General features: G+C 51.8%; 1 long non-coding RNA gene across 1 annotated transcript; it reads left to right on the top strand.

Annotated features, from left to right (window-relative positions):
* Positions 1 to 6,554: 6,554 nt before the first annotated feature.
* On the top strand, positions 6,555 to 11,095 carry LOC140407061 (uncharacterized). The gene is made up of 2 exons (XR_011939423.1): positions 6,555 to 7,014; positions 8,671 to 11,095. It is a non-coding gene; the product is annotated as an uncharacterized lncRNA (long non-coding RNA).
* The last annotated feature ends 12,940 nt before the right edge of the window (positions 11,096 to 24,035 follow it).

The raw sequence follows: 24,035 nt of genomic DNA, 5'->3' as shown, positions 1-24,035 counted from the left end.
ACAGCCGACCACCCACACCCCCCACCCATCCACCCACCCAGCACCCTCACCCCCCTCCCCAACCCCACCCACCCCACCCGCATGCACACCCCCCCCCCCCCATTGCCGATCCACCTGCGGCACAACGGGCCAGGCTCACACAGTTGCGGGTGGACGCGTGTCTATCGCAGGCCATGGAGGATGATGACAACCCGCCCTGCGGTGAGCTCCTGGCTGCACATCGTTGGACTATGTCTGACCCATGGCCACAGTACCACCATCCACCCGGACCATCCCTGCATGCGGCTGTGACACTGCAGCGCACGGTCCGATCCTCTGCCCGGGGGGGATGTTGATGGCGGCCCAGAGGGAAGGGGGAAGACTCACCTAGGGCTGAGGTAAGACCACCCCTCACACACACACACTTGCGCTCAACGTACATGACACCCCCGCACACTTTGGACAGAGCACAAAGGCAGCTTCTGTAGGTGTAACATTGACTTTAATAACCAAACGAGTTCATGCACGTGCTCTAGCCCCTAAAACTCATCTGTGCCCTGCACCCGTGCCAACTTACTCAGTGTCTAATTGTTTGGCCTTACGGGCCCTTTGACTACGTCTACGTGGTTCCCCAGACGGTACAGCAGAACTGGAGGTGGACTCCTGTGATTCCTGCCCTCTGACACTGGATCCCTTTGGCGGCCGTTTCCTGGGGCGTCCTGGCCTAGATGGGCCAGGCTGCGGCCCGGGCGACTGGGATGGCGAGCTGCCAGCCTATCCTGCCCGTTGCCCACCCGATGCACCTGGGACGGAAGGGGGGGGGGGAGTCCAAGGTGTCGCCGTGTTCCCGGACCTCCCCTACAGGGGGACCCAGGATGGACCACACCACCTCCTCCTCCCTCTGGGTGCCCGATGGCCCCCAGGCCTCTACATGGGTGGGGGATGCGAACGGACTGGCTATCCGATGCCCCCCCGGCACCTGGCACTGCCAGTCCTGGAGGCCCGTGCTGGTATCGACAGGGGTCTGCAGGTTTGCAGCCATGGAGCCCAGGGGGTTGGCAAACCCTGTCTGTGACAGTGCGACGCCGGCTCGCACATGGCCACTGGCGCCGATGCCCTCAGCGATGGCCTGCAGAGACTGGGCCATGGCCTGCAGAGACTGGGCCATGGCCTGCAGAGACTGGGCCATGGCCTGCAGAGACTGGGCCATGGCCTGCAGAGACTGGGCCATGGCCTGCAGAGACTGGGCCATGGCCTGCAGAGACTGGGCCATGGCCTGCAGAGACTGGGCCATGGCCTGCAGAGACTGGGCCATGGCCTGCAGAGACTGGGCTATGGCCTGCTGAGACTTGGCTATGGTGTTGAGCGCCTCTGCCATCTGGCGCTGGCACTGGCTCATGGCCTCCTGAGAGGGCAGCCATAACCTGGGCCACAGACGCCGCCTGCACGGAAAGCCCCAGGCCTCGCAAACCGTTCCCCATGTCTGACACCGTCGCACCCATTGCCTCCACCGCGGACGCCACCCGTGCGGTGTCGGCCTGGGTGGCACGCATGACCGGCACCACTTCCAGCTCCTGGACACGGGTGGACTCCTCCACCTGCGACTGCAGCCGCCGCAAGCCGGCCGTCACCCTCTTCGCTCGTCTCCGGGTCGGTGGTTGCATCGTATCTATGTGTGGGTGTGGAAACTCCAGGAACCCGGGATCCATCTGGGCGGCAGATGTTCGCTTAGGCTGGGCTGCCCTCCGACCGCCCGGCCCCTCTGCTGCTCCTACCTCCACCTGCTGTACCGGGACGGCTGTGTTGTGCGCACCAGTGAGTGTACCAGATGCCTCATCACTAAAGTGCCCAACCGAGGTGAGTGTTTCTGCGATGGTGGAGGGTGTTGGTGACAGCAGTGGCGTTGTGTCGTGCTCTTCGTCCCACTCTGACTCCATGGCACTTTGGGGTGGGGGTTCGTCTCCACCCATCCACTCTGAGTCACTGTCCGGTATTTCGTCTTCCTGGGTAGTGGTGTCCCGGGTAGTGGTGTCCCGGGTAGGGGTGTCCCAGGTAGTGGTGTCCTGGCTCGGATGTGACGGGGGCCTGTGGCTGCCCCCCTCGTCGCTGGGTGGCACACGCCTGCGTCGTCGCTCCCGCACGTAACGGGGGTGTCGTCTCCCTGTTGCTCCAGGTCTCCCCGTCTCCCGTGGTGTGCGATGGGCATCCTGCGGGCGTCGCATGCAAGAGGGTCCGGGTCTCCGTCTCCCGTGGTGTGCGAGGGGCATCCTGCGGGCGTCGCATGCCGGAGGGTCCGGGTCTCTCCGTCTCCCGTTGCCTCCGAGGGGCATCCTGCAGGCGGTCTGCATCTGCGGGGATGGGTGCCTCGACGTTTGCTCCTGCGATACACAATGAAGCATGCATGGTTAGACAAGCAGGCAGTGATCAGGTGATATGGGGGAGGGGGGATATGGGGACGGGCTGTCGGTGGCTCACTTGCTAGTACGCCACCGACCTCTGCATCAACAACCTCCGGTCCTCAGGTCCGCCAGCCAGTTCCAGGGCCCTTTCCTCGTGTTCAGTCAGTGGCCTCTCATCAGCGGGGCCTTCTCCAGTCCTCACATGCTCCCTATTGTTGTGTGCGCGCTTCTCCTGTGGCCGGGGGGGGGGGGGGGGGGGGTGGCAGGGGTAAAAGGCAACAGTGTTAGGCAGGTATATGAATGCACGCCATCGGTTGCGCGTGCATTGCAGAGGTTAAGGTTAGGGCTGGATTAACTTGGGGATATGGGGGAGGGGGGGAATATGGGGGAGGGGGGGAATATGGGGGAGGGGGGGATATGGGGGAGGGGGGGGGATATGGGGAGGGGTGGATATGGAGAGGGGGGGATATGGGGGAGGCTCACCCTGCCTGCTCTGACGAGGTCGTTCACCGTCTTGTGGCACTGGGTGCCTGTCCGTGATGTCAGGGCCGCAGCGGTGATGGCCTCTGCCACCTCCCTCCACAGACGCCGGCTGTGGCGTGGGGCAACTCTGCGGCCGTGCCCGGGATACAGGGCGACCCTCCTCTGCTCCACTGCGTCCAGGAGCGCCTCCACATCCCGTGACTGGAACCTCGGGGCTGAGCGGCGGCCAGCCATCCAGTCGGGTGTTCCGGTCGGGTGTTCCGGTCGGGTGGGGGGGAGCAGCGCGGCCTTATGAGCCGTCACGCCGTGCGGCGTGTATGACGCTGCACGGCGTGAACCACGTGCGCAAGCGCGGATCCCGTCACGTCGCTGCTAGCCCATTTCGGGCCGGAGACTTTTGAACCATTTTTCCGGCGTGACGCAAGTCAGATTTGTGCCGTTTTGTGCGCCGATCGGCGGACTTTGCGCCGATAACGGAGAATTTCGCCCCTGATTCTTGCTTTCACTCATCCTTTGGTTTCACCTTTTTCGACTCTTATTTGGACACAATTCCATAAATTGAGGGTCACCTCCTTTTCCTCTCCCTTCGATCAACTTATGTTGAGAGGTTTTCTGAAAAATCCGGCTTAAACACCATTAAAAAAAGCACTAAGGGCGAGAGCTGCTGAATGTACGACCGTTTACTCCATGGCTGCCACCGGATGTCCAGAAATGTAATTTTACTATAGTCTGGGAATCAAGAGGCAATTAATTGTGCACTGATTTTTCACCAGTCAACACTAAGAAAACCTAAAGGTTTTTTAAAAAGCAATCCTAAAGGGGTTGGTTGGTGTAAATCCTCGACTGGGTTTGCAATTAAAAATGGAGAGGAATATTTGTTTAAAAGTGTCATTTGGAAATCTGGACTGAATTTCTGAATGCAAACCTCTCCGGGAAAACATTATAATGAGAGAAGATTTTAAAGTGTGATTTGTGAGTGGAAATTGGAAATTCTCAAGTGGCAATTACCTGGGGGAATTCTAAACAGAAATCCACATCACTAACTTGGGTTCAGAGGGAAGTGCATGGGCGGAATTCTTCCCCCCCCCCCCCACGCCGGGTGGGAGAATCGCCGAGGCGCCGCGCGAGTCCTGCCCCGGCACCCGCACCCGATTCTCCCACCCCCCCCCAAACCAGTGCGGCGAGAATCACGGCTGGCCACTGGAAGAATTTCCGCTCGCCGTTTGTAACGGGCAAGCGGCGATTCTCCGGCCCGGATGGGCTGAGCGGCCTGCCCAACATGACGGCTTCCCGCCGGTGCCGTCCACACCTGGTCGCTGCCGGCGGGAATGCTGGGGGGGGGGGGAGAAGAGGGTGGTTCCTGCACCGGGGGCGGCCTCAAAAGGGGTGTGGCCCACGATCGGTGCCCACTGATCGGCAGGTCGGCCTCTCTGAAGGTGGACCTCCTTTCCTCCACCAGGAGGATCCATCCGATGTCTTCTTGCGGGGCGGCCTCGGGGAGGACGGCAAACGCGCATGCGCGGGTGATGACGTGGCGCCGGCCACATCATTTACGCGGCACCAGTTTTACGCGGCGCCAAGGCCTGCCGCACGTAAATGACGCGACGCCGCTCCTAGACCCCCGGGGGGCGGGGGAATAGGGGTCTGGGAGCGGCCTCCGACGCCGGAGTGAAACCCTCCGGTTTTCACTCCGGCATCGGGACTTAGTCTTCAGGGGCGTCATTCTCCGCAGGCGGGAGTCTCCGTTTTGCCGGCGCCCGGGGGTTTCCCGACGGCGTGGGGCTGCCCCACAATGGGAAACCCCATTGACCGGCCGGTGTAACGGAGCATCCCGCCGGCGGGTCGGGGCAGAAATGTGGCGGGGCGGAGAATTTCTCTCCCGATGGGATAATTGCGGCCCATGTTTTTGGCCACAGCCAATCTGAATGCTTAAAGGATCTTTTTGTGTTGACACCATTGTAGCTTAAGATGTGCTTTGTAATCCATGTTAATCTTAAAATCTGTGTGTAATTGTTAAGCTAAGGGGGGGTGTAAAGGAGTATTGTATCATCCATTTTTTTCATGTTTAATTAAGTTTTTTTTTCTTGTTTTTCAAACTAATTAGCAGCTCTGTGATTCTGTACCTGCACATTTTTTTTTAAAGTAAAAGTTTCGGTCTTTTGTGATAGGGTCCAGTCTGGCATCTTCCTGTCCAATTATAGCACCAACTGGACCGTAACAATCACAGCTGTAAACATTGTTCTGAATGTCTATTGTACAGACTGTTCTAATGGGGGGAATCGATGATTTTGCTAAAGCGATGCTTCCTTGTTTCTTTCATGTTCCCTCTCCTACCAAAAGCAACATTCATTCTCATTTTTTACAGCTTTCAATAAAACTGGTTCTATCCTATTGTGTCCAATCCCCTATCTGTTTTTTGTTTTTCTTTTGAAGTCCTTTTATAGTTATCTTACATGCTACGTTTTCCATATAATTAAAGAGTCAAAGGTTGATGACATTTCTAATAGCCCAAAACAATCCTGTACCTCATTCTTCCTTTTATAGTCTATAATTTTGATGTTACCTCAAGGAGCTCGATGCCATCCAGGACAAAACAGCCTGTTTGATTGGCACACCATTCACAAATATTCACTCCCTCCATCACCGACACACAGTAGCAGCAGTGCATACCATCTACAAGATGCACTGCAGGAACACTTTTACAACTTTCAAAGCCTTGACTTCTACCATCGAGGACAAGGGTAGCAGACACATGGGGACGCCACCACCTGCAGGTTCCCCTCCATGCCATTCTCCATCCTGACTTGGAAATATATCATTGTTCCTTCACTGTCGCTGGCTCAAAATCCTGAAACTCCCTTCCTAACAGCAATGTAGGTGTACCTACATCTAGGGGACCACAGCGGTTCAAGAAGGCAGCTCCCCACCATCTTCTCAAGGGCAGCGTACCACCACCTCCTGAAGGGTAATTGGAAATGGGTAAGAAATGCTGACCTCGCCAGAAACGCCCACATCCCTTGAATGAATTTTAAAAATCTACGTTGTTTTCTCTTCAACTATTTTCCTTGCTGCTAATGTCTTTCTCCTAGATTTTTGTAACATATTATTTGATGGAATGTGGGCATCGTTGACAAGATAAGCATTTGTTGTTCATCTCTAATTGCCCTTGAAATAAATAGCTTACTGGGCCATTTCAGAGGGCAGTTAAAGGTCAACCACATTATTGTGGGTCTGGAGTCACCTGTGGGGCCAGACTGGGTAAGAACAGCAGATTTCCTTTCGTAAAAGACATCAGTGACCCAAATGAGTTGTTCCGATAATTGTTAATGTTTTCCTGGTTGCTATCACTCAGACTAGTTTTCAATTCCAAATTTTATTAACTAAATTTAAATTGCACTCCTGCCATGGTGGGATTTGAACCCATGACCCCAGGGCAATAGCCTCTGTGCTACTAGTTCAGTGACATTATCATAATACTACCATCTACTCCCTGGACAATAACAAATCAGAATAGGACAATGCCTGCCAGGTAGTGAGGTGTACAGGAGTGATTGATTTATTCCTGCTCTGGGCCACGTTTACTGATTACTGGGTTGGAAAATGGACAATTGGACAGAGTCCCTGCTCCTGATTACTCGCCATTCACCTGCACCCGCAGGGAAAAGGCTCCTAGTTGGAACTTGTTTTATGTAATGCCAAATAAAAGTAAGACGTCTGACTACATCAGGTTAAAGTCCAGCATGTTTATTTGCAATCACAAGCTTTCGGAGCTCCGAAAGCTCGTGATTTCAAATAAACCTGTTGGACTTTAACCTGGTGTTGTAAAACATCTTACTGTGCCCACCCCAGTCCAACGCCGGCATCTCCACATCATGCTAAATAACAACCATGGAAATTGTGACAAGACAGTTATTGAACCCCTCTATCAACTGCAAATAGGCATGCATTGTAGTTCTTGTCTGTGGCTGTATAGTGGATGTTAACTATCGTGTTCTACTTTCTCATCCTTTTCCAGTTCTGAGTCTAACTGAGCAAGAGGAGGTGCTCTCTTCCCTGGATGAGCAAATTCAAAGGAAGCCATTTTTCAGCAAAGCTTTAGAAGATGTGGCGGAAGTGGAAGGCAGTGCATCCTGTCTACAGTGCCACATTGAAGGTGAGCACCACTGGAAGTGTTTGTCACTCTTAATTAGGTATGAAATCTTTAGCCCTATGTCATCGGTGAGGAGGGCAAACGCCTTTTCTGAGCCTTGTACAGGCAGTGCCAGCATTAGCTGCATCTTTCTCGTTTTTTCAAAACTCTTCAGTCAGTTTACATATAAACTGAGTGTGGCACCTCGGGATGTCCCAGAGCACTCAATAGCCATGAGTATTTTTGAAATGCGACCACTGCTATAAGGTAAGAAACATTGCAGCCAATTCATGCTCAAACGTTGTCCATTATCTCGCACTATGGATATTTGTCCATATTTCTGGGTGGGCTGTTCCCAGAGTTTCATCCAATCTCTCCCCATCCCATACATCAGGAGTATCCACCATCATCCCGTTACAAACCATTTGATTTCTTTTCTTTTCATCCATATTTTCTAAGGTGTCAAACTGCCTCAGAATCGATTAGGTTTCATGAAGCACAGTGGAGATCATGGGCGTCATTCTCCGCCGGCGGGAGTCTCCGTTTTGCCGGCGCCCGGGGGTTTCCCGATGGCGTGGGGCTGCCCCACAATGGGAAACCCCATTGACCGGCCGGTGTTAACGGAGACTCCCGCCGGCCGGTCGGGGCAGAAATGTGGCGGGGCAGGTAGGAGAATTTCGCCCCAGAGCTTGGTTATTTAAGGAGTGGTACATTTGCAATGACATTTTATTCCCAGTCTTTTTTTTTCTCTTGATAATTTAGAGTACCCAAATGTTTTTTTCCAATTAAGGGACAAGTTAATGTGGCCAATCTACCTACCCTGCACATCTTTGGGTTTGTGGAGGTAAGATCCTTGCCGACGAAGGGACAATGTGCAAACTCCACATGGGCAGCGCATTCCCAGTCTTATTACAATAACAGAGGAGGACATCAGGCAGTTCCCCAAAATGATCAACTTCATTCCACCTTGCATGTCACTCCTCACCCCACCAAACAATACAAAAATCATAGAATCCCTGCAGTGCAGAAGGAGGCCATTCAGCCCATCGATTGTGCACTGACCCTTTGATGCAGCCCCCTACCTAGACCCACTTCCCCTGCAACCCCACCTAACCTTTGGACGCTAAGGGGCAATTTGCCATGGTCAATCCACCTAACCTGCACATCTTTGGACTATGGGAGGAAACCGGAGCATCCGGAGGAAACCCAAGCAGACATTGGGAGGACGTGCAAACTCCGCACACTCATCTAATTCTGGAACTGAACCCGAGTCCAATGGCACTGTGAGGAATATGACTGGAAAATCCAGTTGTTGGAGGTGGAATCTTGCTGTGGTTGCCCTGTTTTCCTGCATTAGTCACTTCACTTCAAGAGGAGTTAGTTGCTGTGAAACACTTTGCAATGTTCCTGTGAGACATAAGGCACATAAAAATGCAAATACTTATGTCTTTTTCCTTTGAGGTACATTCTATGTCATCTTGCTTAATACTCAGCGCTGAATCAGTTTTCTACTTACTGGGGGAGGGGCATCAGCAACGTTTCTACAGGAAGTCCAAAAACAATTTGCTTTTCCAACATCCCTGATTAAAACTAAAGCCTCAACTTGTACTTTTTCCCGAACGTCAAGTGTTTGTTTTGAAGGCTCTCATCATTCCTTTACGTTTTTCTGTCCTTACTCAGGTTACCCGGACCCTGAAGTGATTTGGTATAAAAATGAGGATCCGCTTATCGAGTCATCACACTTCCAGATCAACTATATTGAGGATGGGAGCTGTTCGCTAATTATTACGAATCTCACACAAAAGGACTCTGGGCATTATGCATGCAAGGCCGTGAATGCACTGGGGGAGCAGACTTGTTCAGCCACGTTGACTGTTTACCCACTGGATGTGATCCGACGCAGTTAGATGCAGGTAGCACTCAAGCTGATCCATCTGTTTGCGCTCTGGAACCTAGCCCTCAATAGGACAATGACAAAAGAGGCATCAAGCAAATTTGGTGAGGAACACTGATCTACAAATAATGGAGACAAGTAGCTGAATTCTATAATTTGGAATTGCCGTTGGAAGAGAGACTCCTGAATATCATTGGGAAGACATTGATCAATACTGATTATTCTGCACCCATGCACCATTGAGTAGGACAAATGCAGAAGAAGATCCTCAGAGCATTAAATGTCACACCTCTCTGGGCTTTGAGTTTTTGTCCGATTGAATACTCACTGTAATGAAGACAGATTATAACGGGGTTTCTCATCTCGAACGTAGCCCATTTAGAGTGACCAAAGAGTTCTGTTATTTTCGAAATTTTGAACCTTTTTGCTTGCCTGTTTCTTGGGGTAACTGCCCCATTGCAGTTGCTGTGTCATATTTGATTTGCAGGAGAAAGCAGTTTGATTAAATAGTTGGAGTCACACTTCCAGCAGCTAAGCACAAAAATGTTGTAAACTATTGTTGAGCAACATCACATGATCTAATTGTATGTGTAGCTGAATATGGCTGAGGACAGGAATTTCTGACATGGACTGGAGAATAGGATTAGCCATTTACAATTGGAAACATTTTATTTTTGTCTAAATTTTATTGAGTGGATTAAATCAGATGTGAATTCCAATAAACTTTGTTCCTGATCTCAGCCAATGTGATCAGAGAGGCGGTGTGTGGACACTGAGCTAAGACCTACCTAGCAAGAGGGAGTGGAGTCTGATGCTCCCTTGCTGATGGGTTCTTTAGCCGATATTCTGAGCTCCCATTTGTAAGCTCCAGATAAAATTTCAGCCACATGAGAAAAAGGGGCACAATTACAGTGCAATATTGCTCAAGAACAGTGATATTTGTGAGAATTGTTCTATTTCACCTCAGAAAGTTCTGGAACTTTCCGTCCACAGTGAAGTTATCACCACCACATCAACCACCTGCAGTGGTACACTTTGAAGGCTGGTAGGGCTTGCTGTCACTTTCTACACCAGCACAAGCATGAGATGGTAGACAACCAATCTGTCATTGAGTAATTAGAATTTGAACTTTGAAGCTTCCACCATTGACACCAGACAAGAAATAAGTGTTGTACTTTGGAGGGTTAATTCAGGGAGAAGTTCGGCAACAAGCAATACTTCCAAAACTGAACTAAGACAATGAACCTTTCTTTATATTAGGCAAAATACTGTAGATGCTGGAAACCTGAAATAAAAACAGAAAATGCTTCATAAGCTCAAAGTCTGGCAGCATCTATGTAGAGAGAAACAGAGTTAACGTTTTGGCTGTAGAAGGATCATTTAAGACTGAAACATTAACTCTTCTCTCCCCATAGATGCTGCCAGACCTGCTGAGTTTATCCCCCATTTTCTGTTTTTATTAACTTTTCTTTATCCCTCACTTTAAAGAACCTGGTTGGTGTAGAGAACGCGAATCGTTGTTGGGACTCTATCCTTTCTCCGAATCTTGGTGCCATCTATACAATGCAGTCAGCCAGTATCACTCTTTCATTATTTCGATCAAAATTCTCCAGCTGTTAGTATTCCCTGTTCCTGCCGCCAGCGCACCCCCGCCCTCGGGCTTCCTGGCAACGCGGGGTGGCTTCAATGGGAAATCCCATTGACAAGCGGCGGGAGTAGAGGTCCCACCGCCAGCGAACATGGCGTTGCCAAAAAACACACAGCTGGGGGACCGGAGAATCCAGCTCTTAATTCCAGTTCTGTTGCACTGGATCACTGTTCATGTGAGCTTGTCATGTTTCCTTCCCTCACCCCCAGAAAAAATTGCATTACATCTGTAATCTTTTGGTTTGAACTGAGACACATTTCTGATAATAAAAGTTGTGCTTTTTTAAATTTAACCAAACCATTTATTAAAGCTCAATTCACAAAAATGGTGAACTTCAACCCTTCCTTTAACCGTGTAAATGATCATTTGCGCTTAAGTAGTATTTCACAACAAAGCGTTTCTCATGTGATCGCTAAGGAATTGTTTACAACATGGAAAGATTCTTTGTAACAATTTTATTATAGACTTCCAGAAAATGTAAATATGACAACACCTGATAACCACTAATGTATGGCTGGCTCCCTCATTAATATCTGTGCATTATAAAATGATTTTGTACAATGTACCCTTTTGACCTGGTTAACTGTGAAAACTTGTGTTCAACCTTCCAATGTGATTGTTGAAACTTACTGAACCTGAATAATAGATACCAGTGACTGTGCCAATGGTGGCTCTAGGATTAGGACAACCTACTCATCAGCAATCCAGTGTATGCCCTCACTATCTTATGAAAATACCATTGAATATTAGAATGTTGAAATGTCACATTTTAATAGATCTATATATTGTTGAAAATCTTGTGGAGAACACACTTTTTATCACATGCTTTACTTCTTTGCATCACCTTGTTATAATTTTGTACTGACATTCAAAAATGCTATGTGAGCACTTTCTATTTGATTCTATTATGTTAACTGTCACGGTGTAATTGCAAGGTCTAGGCCCAAGGTGATTCTGTAGAGTAACATATACACAAATCTTACATATATTGGTAGAAAACATTAATGTAAAGATAATCAATTAGGTTTTGAGGTGCAGGATGACATTGCAATGTGATAGTTTTACTCTGGGTGAGAAGGAATCAAAGAGTGGGTTGAAACCTTCACACTTTATATAAGAATGAGCTTCCCTGACTCATTTGAGTGTGTTTAGGAAGACATCACAAATTACTTCTGATTAAAACAAACTATTTCCTGTTTAAGCTTGAGAAGCATCATAAAAGACAAGGGGTGGAATTCTCTGGAAACGGCACGATGTCCGCTGACTGGCGCCCAAAACGGCACAAATCGGGCGAAATTCTCCGGAAACGGCGCAATGTCCGCCGACTGGTGCCCAAAACGCGCCAATCAGACAGGCATCGCGCCGCCCCAAAGGTGCAACAGAACTGGAATTAAGAGCTGGATTCTCCGGTCCCCCAGCTGTGTGTTTTTTGGCATTGAGGGGCTAGGCCGACGCCGAAGTAATTTCCGCCCCGCCAGCTGGCGGAAACGGCCTTTGTTACCCCGCCAGCTGGCGCGGAAATGACATCTCCGGGCGGCGCATGCACGGGAGCGTCAGCGGCCGCTGACAGTTTCCCACGCATGCGCAGTGGAGGGAGTCTCTTCCACCTCCGCCATGGTGGAGACCATGGCGGAGGCGGAAGGGAAAGAGTGCCCCCACGGCACAGGCCCGCCCGTGGCTCGGTGGGCCCCGATCGCGGGCCAGGCCACCGTGGGGGCACCCCCCGGGGTCAGATCACCCCGCCCCCCCCCGAAGCCCGCCCACGCCGCCTTGTCCCGCCGGTAAGGTAGGTGATTTAATTTACGCCGGCGGGACAGGCAATTTATCGGCGGGACTTCGGCCCATCGGGGCTGGAGAATCGAGCGGGGGGGGGTCCCGCCAACCAACGCGGTGCGATTCCCGCCCCCGCCGAATCTCCGGTGTCGGAGACTTCGGCAACCGGCGGGGGCGGGATTCACGCCAGCCCCCGGCGATTCTCCGACCCGGCGGGGGCCAGGCCACCGTGGGGGCACCCCCGGGGCCAGATCGCCCCGCGCCCCCCCCCCCCAGGATCCCGGAACCCGCCCACACCGCCTTGTCCCGCCGGTAAGGTAGGTGGTTTAATCTACGCCGGCCCCCGCCGGGTCGGAGAATCGCGCCGGTGCCCAAAACGGCGCAAATCAGACGGCATCGCGCCGCCCCAAAGGTGCGGAATGCTCCGCATCTTTGGGGGCCGAGCTCCAACATTGAGGGGCTAGGTCGGCGCCGAATGAATTTCCGCCCCGCCAGCTGGCGGAAAAGGCATTTGGTGCCCCGCCAGCTGGCGCGGAAATGACATCTCCAGGCGGCGCATGCGCGGGAGCGTCAGCGGCCGCTGACAGCTTCCCACGCATGCGCAGTGGAGGGAGTGTCTTCTGCCTCCGCCATGGTGGAGACCGTGGCGGAGGCGGAAGGGAAAGAGTGCCCCCACGGCACAGGCCCGCCCGTGGATCGGTGGGCCCCGATCGCGGGCCAGGCCACCGTGGGGGCACCCCCGGGGCCAGATTGCCCCGCAGCCCCCCCCCCCAGGACCCCGGAACCCGCCCACGCCGCCTTGTCCCGCCGGTAAGGTAGGTGGTTTAATTTACGCCGGCGGGACAGTCATTTTAGCGGCTGGACTTCGGCCCATCCGGGCCGGAGAATCATGCGGGGGGGCCCGCCAACCGGCGCGGCGCGATTCCCGCCCCCGCCGAATCTCTGGTGCCGGAGACTTCGGCAACCGGCAGGGGCGGGATTCACGCCAGCCCCCGGCGATTCTCCGACCCGGCGGGGGGTCGGAGAATCTTGCCCCTGATTGCTATTTTTCATAAAACATAAGGCAATATAACTGGATCTACTTTGCTGACATCAGGTAGTTATACATTTGTGATAGTAATTAAAATTATAATATGGACCAGACAGAATGGTATTCCAGAAACCTTGGGCAGGATTTTACGTCAGCTGATGCCGGAAACCCGATTAGACAGAGAATTGGGTTTGAAGCCAAAATCGTAGCGGGCGCCAGTTATAATAATCATAATCTTTATAGTGTCAGAAGTAGGCTTACATTAACACTGCAATGAAGTTACTGTGGAAAGCCACTCGTCGCCACACTCCAGCACCTGTTCGGGTACACTGAGGGAGAATTCAGAATGTCCAATTCACCTAACAAGCACATCTTTCGGAACTTGTGGGAGGAAACTGGAGCACCTGGAGGAAACCCACGCAGACACGGGTTGAACGCACCGACTCCGCACAGACAGTGACCCAAGCCGGGAATCGAACCCGGGCCCCTGGTCTCTAAATCAGCTGCCTCCAGACTATCAATCTAACTTTTTGCTGTTTCATGGCCAAGGTGCTTCAGCTGGAATGGCTCAGAAGTAATGAGCATCTAAAATAATAATATTTTTACAAAGTACCTTAAAAACACAGAATTTCATGTTTGTGTGATGTATTGTGTGATCTTTAGTAATTATACACTGCAAGTTACAATGCTGCCTTATTGCTGTTTTGTGTTTTTTAGTATATAAGTGTTAAGATATGTTCCTTTTCATCCTATGTATGTGTCTCCAGGAAAACCACTTGTGTAATGTGCATCAAAATCTTTCGGATCTATACTACATGGTTTTACTGATGTGGACAATAGCCTCGGTACACTGAACCCACATGTCTTTTTTTCACCATATTTCTGGGCTGAGAGTTTTTTTTCTTTGTCAGATTTTCATTCACCCCTTCTGCTTTTCTGCTGTAACCATTTGCACTTAGACCATAGGAGCAGAATTAGGCCACTCGGCCCATCGGATCTGTTCCGCCATTCAATCATGGCTGATATTTTTCTCATCCCCATTCTCCTGCCTTCTCCCCATAAGCCCTGATCCCCTTAGTAATCAACAACCTATCTATCTCTGTCTTAAAGACACTCAGTGATTTAGCCTCACAGCCTTCTGCGGCAGAGTTCCACCTGGCTGAAGAAAATCCTCCTCATCTCTGTTTTAAAGGAGCATCCCTTTCGTCTGAGATTGTGTCCTCTGATTCTAGTTTTTCTTACAAGTGGAAACATCCTCTCCACTATCCAGGCTTCGCGGTATCTGGTAAGTTTCAATAAGATCCCCCCTCATCCTTCTAAACTCCAATGAGTACAGCCCCAGAGTCCTCAACCGTTCCTCATACGACAAGCTCTTCATTCCAGGGATCATTCTTGTGAACCTCCTCTGGACCCTCTCCAAGACCAGCACATCCTTCCTTAGATACGGGGCCCAAAACTGCTCATAATACTCCAAATGGGGTCTTACCAGAGCCTCAGAAGTACATCCTTGTTCTTGTACTAGCCCTCTCGACATGAATGCGAACATTGCATTTGCCTTTCTAACTGCCGACTGAACCTGCATGTTCCTCTGAACTTGTATTTTATTTTACACTTGCTCCATTATCACTCCCTATTTGCCCAGTGTCACCTGTATAGTTTGATCACTTCTACCGTCCAATTGACGTGTGATTACCATTCCTTTTCTCATTTTTATACCAAGCCAAAAGAATCTATTTTCTAACCTCTCATGGGCTTTTTGGGGGGTTTATCTGAATTGGATTTCGCAGAGTAATTCTCCTCCAGTCCATCATTCTGAGCTTATCCTTGCTCAAAATGCCATATTAGCCAAAGAGGTTCAACAGTTTTTTTGTCCCCTGTGAGGAAATATTGATTGTCTGGTTAATACCATCACTTTCCAACAGAGGGCGACCCTGTACCAATGATCTCTTCACCTGGCTGACTGTGCCAATATTGGTTCAGCAGAGAGTGCAGGTGGATGTGTCTGTACTGCAATCATTTTGCATGGATCACCCAACCAATATGAATGTAAATTAATTTTAAATCCAGCAAATAAAGCCCTTTTCATGAGTTTTTATCTGTTTCCACCACTTCTTTCAATTCATTCATGTTGCGAAACTATCAGACTGCTTTTCCAGCAATAACTTCTGGATCAGCAGAGATTTCCTCCAAATAAATGTTGGGGAGACTAAAACCATGGATTTCAGTCCCCAATACACGCTCTGTTTCCTAATTTCCGACTCCAGCCCTCTCCATGGCAACTGCCTGGGATTAAACCAGTCTGCTTGCAAACTTTCACATTGAACCCCAAGATGGGCTTCCAACCTGATATCAGTGGTATGGCTAAGCCCATCTATTTCCATCTCCTTAACATTGCCTGGCACCCTCCACCCCTCTCACTGCAGCTGAAACCCTCACTCTTGCCTCCGTTACTTCTGTCTTGACTATTCCAATGTACTCCCGGCCAACGTACTCTGTAAACCTGAGGTCATCCAAAGTGCTGCTGCCCATGTCTTAACCTGCACCGACTCCCAGTCAAGCAATGAAGGGATTTCAAAATTCTCATCCTCATTTTAAAATCCTTCCGTCGTCTCACGCCTCCCGATCTCTGCAACCTTTTCCTGCCCTACAACTCTCTTAAGATATCGGCACTCTAATTCTGGCCTCTGGAGCATTCCTGAAGTTAATTACTCCATGAGTGGTGGTTGGGTCTTCAGCTGCCTCGGCCCAAGGTTCTGAAATTCACTCCTTAAACCTCCCTGCCTTTCTATCTTAATTTCCCTTTTTACACAGTCTGCGAAGGCTGCATCTTTGAACTATCAGTCTACTCTCCATCATCAGCAAAGTGATGGAAGGAGTCATCAACGGTGCTATCAAGCAGCACTTACTTAGCAATAACCTACTCACGGACGCTCAGTTTGGGTTCCACCAGGGTCACTCAGCTCCTGACCTCATTACAGCCTTGGTTCAAACATGGACAAAAGAGCTGAATGCCAGAGGTGAGGTGAGAGTGACTGCCCTTGACATCAAGGCAGCATTTGAGCGAGTATAGCATCAAGGAGCCTGAGATAAACTGGAGTCAATGGGATTCAGGGGGAAAACTCTCCATTGGTTGGAGTCATACTTGGCACAAAGGAAGATGGTTGTGTGTGTCGGAGGTCAATCATCTCAGCTCCAGGACATCACTGCAGGAGTTCCTTGGGGTAGTGGCCTAGGCCCACCCATCTTCAGCTGCTTCATCAATGACCTCCATTCCATCATAAGGTCAGAGGTGGGGGTGTTTGCAGATGACTGCACAATGTTCAGCACCATTCATGACTCCTCGATACTGATGCAGTCCATGTCCATGTGCAGCAAGACCTGGAAAATCTCCAGGCTTGGGCTGACAAGTGACAAGTTACATTCATGCCACACAAGTTCCAGGCAATGACCATCTCTTACAAGAGAGGATCTCACCACCGCCCCTTGTCCCTCAAGGCATTACCAACGCTGAATCCCCCACTATCAACATCCTGGGGGTTGCCATTGATCAGAAACTGAACTGGACTAGTCATATTAATACTGTGGCTACCAGGGCAGGTCAAAGGCTACGAATCCTATGGCGAGTAACTCACCTCCTGACTCCTAAAGCCCGTCCACCATCTACAAGTCACATGTCAGGAGTGTAATGTAACACTCTCTACTTGCCTGGATGAGTGCAGCTCCAACAACACTCAAGAAACCTTGAGTGTTTTTCCTCAGGTGGTGATGTCTAGCACGAGGGGACATAGCTTTAATTTGAGGGGAGATAGATATAGGACAGATGTCAGAGGTAGGTTCTTTACTCAGAGAGTAGTAAGGGTGTTTAAGTAGACTCGCCAACATTAAGGGCATTTAAATGGTAATTCGATAAACATATGGATGATAAGGGAATAGCGTAGATGGGCTTTAGAGTGGTTTCACAGGTCGGCACAACATCGAGGGCCGAAGGGCCTGTACTGCGCTGTAATGTTCTATGTTCTAGAAGCTCGACACCATCCAGAACTAAGCAACCCGCTTGATTCCTCCTCCTTCCACAAACATTCAAACTCTCCACCACCGACGAACAGTGTCAGCATGTGTACCATCTACAAGATGCACTGCAGTAACACACCAAGGTTCCTTAGACAGCTCCTTCCAAACCCACGACCGCTACCATCTAGAAGGACAAGAGCAGCAGATACCTGGGAACAGGTTCACCTCCAAGTCATTTAGCACCCTGATTTGGAAATGTATCACCGTACCTTCACTGTCACTGGGGCAACATCCTGGAACTCCTTCCCTAACAGCACAGTGAGTGTACCTACACTTCGATGACTGCAGCGGTTCAAGAAGGCAACTCACCATCACCTTCTGAGGGGAAACTAGGGATGGGCAATAAATGCTGGCCTAACCAGTGATGCCTACATACTGTAAATTAATTTTAAAAAAGCAACTGCTCTAATATTGCTATATGTAGCTCAGTGTCATATTTAGCTTTATAATTCTCTTGTGAAGCTGTTTAGGATATTTTATTAGGTTAAAAGAGTTATATCACATCCGGTTGCGGCTATCCCTAGGTAGGTCGCACGTTCGTCAGCTCCCACCGGGAACTGACTTTTGGGCTCTCTAGAGGGGCCCCAACGGCAATTGTTCGACGGCTTCCAGTGTGGGAAGGTGACAGAAAGGTCCCCCTGACATTATATGAATTGGACCAGGAGTGGAGCGGTGAAAAAAGTGATCTTGGAGCATCGAAATGTGAGAGGGAGAAAAAACAAGATGGCGGCGGGTGGAGACCAAGCAGCGTGGGCGCAGTGGTCGCAGGAGCAGCAGGGGTTTCCTAAACGCTGCTTTGAGGAGCTGCAAACCGAAATGCTGGCGCCAATGAAGGTGGCGATTGAGAAGCTAGTGGAGACTCAGAAGGCCCAAGGGGTGGCGATCCGGGAGGTGCGGCAAAAAAGCCTCTGAGAACGAGGACGAGATCTTGGGCCTGGCGGTGAAGGTGGAGGCGCACGAGGCGCTGCACAAGAGGTGGGCGGAAAGATTTGAGGACCTGGACAATAGGTCGAGGAGGAAGAATCTTCGGATTCTGGGTCTCCCTGAAGGAGTGGAGGGGCTCGATGCCGGGGCATATGTGAGCACGATGCTCAATTCGCTGATGGGCGCGGGAGCCTTCCCAAGGCCTCTGAAGCTAGATGGGGCTCACCGGGTCCTAGCAAGGAGACCCAAAGCCAACGAGCTGCCCAGGGCTGTAGTGGCGAGGTTTCACCGCTTCATGGACAGAGAGTGTGTCCTGAGATGGGCCAAGAAAGAGCGGAGCAGCAGGTGGGAGAACACGGAGATCCGAATCTATCAGGACTGGAGTGCAGAGGTGGCTAAGAAGAGAGCGAGTTTTAATCGGGCTAAGGCGGTGCTCCATCGTAAGGGGGTGAAGTTCGGTATGCTGCAGCCAGCGCGATTGTGGGTCACGTTCCAGGATTGGCACCACTATTTCGAAACGCCTGATGAGGCATGGAGCTTTAGATGGACTGAAAAGTTGGACTCAAATTGAGGGTTTGTTGTGGGTGGATGTTTACTGTATATGTAGTGTTTATTACGTTTAGGGAATGTTCCTCTGGTTTGGGTGCTGGATGGGGATGGGTGAAGGGATTGGATGGGGAGACTGTGGGAGAGTGTGGGCGTCGGTGTTGGAGGGGCAGGGCCCCACGAAGGAAGAGGCGAAGTGGAGGCCCGGGGACGGGGAATTGGGTTAAGGCCGCAAAAGGAGCTGCGCCAGAGGGGGCGGGGCCGGCTCAGGAAAGCCCGGGCTTTTTCCCGCGCTAGGGAAGGACGGGGGTGGGGGCCAGGGGGGATGGGCGGTGCTGGAGAGGAGCGCACACTGACTGCCAGAGGGGGGGGGGGGATTCTCACATTGGAGGGGGTCGATGGAATGGCGGGAGAGGCCGGGGTCAGCAGGAGTCAGCTGACTTACGGGAGTGTTATGGGGGGAGCAAAAGGGCTAGATGTGGATCTAGCCGGGGGAGGGGGGGAGAGGGGGGTATAGGGTTGCTGCTGCATTGGCTAAAGGGGAGCTGGAAGTAGGAGATGTGTTCGGGGCGAGGGTCCGCCGTCTGGGGGACTGGGGGGTGCGGGAGGCGCGAGCACGTGGCTGGCCTAGAAAAGGAGATGGCTAGTCGGCGGGGGGGGGGGGGGGGGGGGTAGGGTGAGCAGCCCCCCAATCCGGCTGATAACTTGGAATGTGAAGGGCCTGAACGGGCCGGTCAAGAGGGCCCGGGTGTTCGCGCACTTAAAGGGACTGAAGGCAGACGTGGTCATGCTCCAGGAGACACATTTGAAGGTGGCAGACTAGGTCAGGCTGAGAAAGGGATGGGTCGGACAGGTATTCCATTCAGGGTTAGATGCGAAGAACAGAGGGGTTGCAATACTGGTGGGGAAGCGGGTGTCGTTTGAGGCAACGAATATTGTAGTAGATAATGGAGGTCGATATGTGATGGTGAGCAGTAGGTTGCAGGGGGTGGGTGGTCCTGGTAAACGTATATGCCCTGAATTGGGATGATGTTGGATTTATGAAACGCATGCTGGGCCGGATTCCGGATCTGGAGGTAGGAAGCTTGATAATGGGGGGGGATTTCAACACGGTGCTGGACCCAGCACTGTATCGCTCTAGGTCCAGGACGGGTAAGAGGCCGGTTGTGGCCAAGGTGCTTAGGGGGTTTATGGACCAGATGGGGGGAGTGGATCCATGGAGGTTTGTCAGACCCCAGGCCAGGGAATTTTCATTCTTTTCCCACGTTCACAGAGCCTACTCTCGGATAGATTTTTAAATTTTGAGTAGGGCGCTAATCCCGAAAGTGGAGGGAACGGAGTATTCGGCCATAGCCATCTCAGACCACGCCCCGCATTGGGTGGAGCTGGAGTTAGGAAAGGAGAAGGACCAGCGCCCGCTGTGGCGTCTAGATGTGGGATTATTGGCGGATGAGGAGGTTTGCGGGCGGGTGCGGGGGTGCATTGAAAGATATTTGGAGGCCAATGACAATCGGGAGGTGCAGGTGGGGGTAGTCTGGGAGGCGCTGAAGGCGGTGGTCAGGGTAGAGTTAATCTCCATCAGGGCCCACAGGGAGAAGAGAGAGAGCAGGGAGAGGGAGAGGTTGGTGGGGGAGATCTTAAGGGTGGGGGAGATCTTAAGGGTGGACAGGAGATATGTAGAGGCCCCCGAGGAGGGACTACTCAGGGAGCGGCGGAACCTCCAGACGGAGTTCGACCTGTTGACCACAGGGAAAGCAGAGGCACAGTGGAGGAAAGCGCAGGGGGCGATGTATGAGTATGGGGAGAAGGCGAGTCGGATGCTGGCACACCAGCTTCGTAAGAGGGAGGCAGCGAGGGAGATAGGTGGAGTTAAGGATAGCGGGGGGAATCCTGTGCGGAGTGCGGTGAGAATAAATGAGGTATTTAGGGATTTAGGGACTTCTATGGGGATCTATACAGATCTGAGCCCCCAGCGGGGGAAGAGGGGATGAGACGATTTTTGGATCAGCTGAGGTTCCCGAGGGTGGAGGAGCAGGAGGTGGCTGGTTTAGGGGCGCCAATTGGGCTGGAGGAGTTGGTTAAAGGATTGGGGAGCATGCAGGCAGGGAGGCCCCGGGGCCAGATGGGTTCCAGGTCGAGTTTTACAGGAAATACGTGGACCTGCTAGGCCCGTTGCTAGTGAGGACTTTCAATAAGGCAAGGGAGGAGGGGACCTTGCCCCCGACAATGTCTGAGGTGCTGATCTCTCTGATCCTGAAGCAGGACAAGGACCCACTGCAGTGTGGGTCGTATAGACCGATCTCGCTCCTCAATGTGGATGCTAAGTTGCTGGCAAAAGTGCTGGCTACGAGAATTGAGGACTGTGCCCCGGGGGTGATTCATGAGGACCAGACGGGATTTGTAAGGGGCAAGCAGCTAAACACTAATGTGCGGAGGCTCCTCAATGTGATTATGATGCCCTCGGTGGAGGGAGAAGCGGAGGTAGTGGCAACTATGGACGTGGAGAAGGCCTTCGACCGGGTGGAGTGGGAGTATCTTTGGGAAGTGTTGCGGATGTTTGGGTTCAGGGAGGGGTTTGTCGGCTGGGTCAGATTGCTATATAGAGCCCCGGTGGCGAGTGTGGCTACGAATCGGCGGAGGTCGGAGTACTTTCGGCTGTACCGAGGGACGAGGCAGGGGTGCCCCCTGTCTCCCTTGCTGTTTGCATTGGCAATTGAGCCTCTGACCATGGCACTAAGGGAGTCCAGGAAATGGAGGGGACTGGTCCGAGGGGGAGAGGAACATTGGGTGTCGCTGTATGCGGACGACCTGTTGCTGTATGTGGCAGATCCAGTGGAGGGGATGGCGGAGGTCATGCGGATCTTAAGGGAGTTTGGGAACTTCTCGGGGTATAAGCTTAATGTAGGGAAAAGTGAGGTCTTTGTGGTGCATCCAGGGGACGAGGGAAGGGGGATAGACGATCTGCCGTTGAAGAGGGCGGAAAGGAGCTTTCGGTACTTAGGGATCCAGGTGGCTGGGAGTTGGGGGGCCCTGCACAAACTCAATTTGGCGCGGTTGGTGGAGCAGATGGAGGAGGATTTCAAAAGATGGGATGTGCTGCCACTCTCGCTAGCGGGCAGGGTGCAGTCGGTTAAAATGGTGGTCCTCCCGAGGTTTCTCTTTGTGTTCCAGTGTCTTCCCATTATGATTCCCAAGGCCTTTTTCAAACGGGTAGGTAGGAGTATCATGGGTTTCGTGTGGGGAAATAAGACCCCGAGGGTAAAGAGGGTGTTTCTGGAGCGTAGTAGGGACAGGGGAGGGCTGGCTCTGCCGAATTTGTGCGACTATTATTGGGCAGCCAATGTGGCGATGATCCGTAAGTGGGTAATGGAGGGAGAGGAGGCGGTGTGGAAGAGGTTAGAGATGGCGTCCTGTGTGGGCACGAGCCTGAGGGCGCTGGCGACGGCACCGCTGCCGCTATCGTCGACAAGGTACACCACGAGTCCGGTGGTGGCGGCGACGTTGAAGATCTGGGGGCAGTGGAGACGACATAGGGGCGAGGTGGGAGCCTCGGTTTGGTCCCCGATTCGGGAGAACCATCGGTTCGTCCCGGGAAGGATGGATGGGGGATTTCGGAGCTGGCATCGGGCAGGGATTAGAAGAATGGGGGACCTGTTTATAGATGGGACATTTGTGAGCCTGGGGGCGCTGGAGGAGAAGTTTGGGTTACCCCGGGAAATGATTTCAGGTACATGCAAGTGAGGGCATTTGTGTGGCGGCAGGTGAGGGAATTCCCGCTGCTCCCGGCACAGGGGACTCAGGACAGGGTGATTTCGGGTGTATGGGTTGGAGAAGGCAGGGTTTCAGCGATCTACCAGGAGCTGAAAGAAGAGGAGGAGGCCTCGAAGGAGGAGTTAAAGGGCAAGTGGGAGGAGGAGCTTGGGGAGGAGATAGATGAGGGGCTGTGGGCTGATGCCCTGAGTAGTGTTAATTCTTCCTCCTCTTGCGCCAGGCTCAGCCTAATACAATTCAAGGTTATTCACAGAGCGCATATGACAGGGGCGAGGTTGAGTAGGTTCTTTGGGGTGGAGGATAGATGTGGGAGGTGCTCAGGAAGCCCGGCGAATCACGTCCACATGTTCTGGTCATGCCCGGCACTGGATGGGTTTTGGAGGGGTTTCCCGAGGACTATGTCCAAGGTGGTGAAAGTCCAGGTCAAGCCGAGTTGGGGGTTGGCGCTATTTGGGGGAACGGACGAGCCGTGAGTGCAGGAGGCGAAAGAGGCCGGTATCCTGGCCTTTGCGTCCCTGGTAGCCCGGCGGAGGATCTTGCTATTATGGAAGGACGCGAAGCCCCCCAGTGTGGAAGCCTGGATAAATGACATGGCAGGGTTCATTAAGCTGGAGAGGATAAGGTTTGCCTTGAGAAGGTCTGTGCAGGGGTTCTTCAGGCGGTGGCAACCGTTCCTAGACTATCTCGCGGAGCGTTAGGAGGAGGTCAGCAGCAGCAACCCAAGGGTGGGGGGGAAGGAGGGGGGGGGGTTCTTTCGGGGGGGAAATTCGGGTGTGGGGGGGACTTCCCTACTGGTATCTTTGATGTCATATGGAGGGGTTACTGTATACGGGGAAACCCAATGTAAAAGTTTTGTCTAATTTTTGACTGTTGTGTTTGCGTTTCTTTCTTTTTCATAGATTATCATAGAATTTACAGTGCAGAAGGTGTATGGGTTTTTTGTTATGGGGGGGGTTTTGTTAAAAATTTTGTTGGAAAATTTGAACAAATACATTTTTTTAAAAAGAGTTATATCAATGCAAATTGTTGGCTTTAGAATTCCTGATAATGTTTTAGCTATCAGCTATAGCATGTAAATAATGATTATTGAAGGCATGGAATGGTGGATGCGAAAGGTTTGGGATGATAAAAGTGACCACTGACTGCTTGTGGAGGTACAAGTGACTACTGCCTGTAAGAGAATTATTACTGACTGTCTACAGGGGAATGAGTGACAACCGTGAGTTAGATAGCCACTGGGGTGTGAGTGATGACTGTGAGAGAGTCTGACTCTGGATGAGCATCGGGGTGAACTTTGACTTTGGGGTGATCACACACTGTATTGGATGGGGGTGGATGTGAGTGACACTGGCTATCTGGGGAGAGGGGTGAGATGGACCTCCACCTGT

This window comes from Scyliorhinus torazame, unplaced genomic scaffold, assembly GCF_047496885.1.
Source record: "Scyliorhinus torazame isolate Kashiwa2021f unplaced genomic scaffold, sScyTor2.1 scaffold_1122, whole genome shotgun sequence".
NCBI classification, from domain to species: Eukaryota; Metazoa; Chordata; class Chondrichthyes; order Carcharhiniformes; family Scyliorhinidae; genus Scyliorhinus; species Scyliorhinus torazame.
This window is presented reverse-complemented; position numbering and strand designations above follow the sequence as displayed.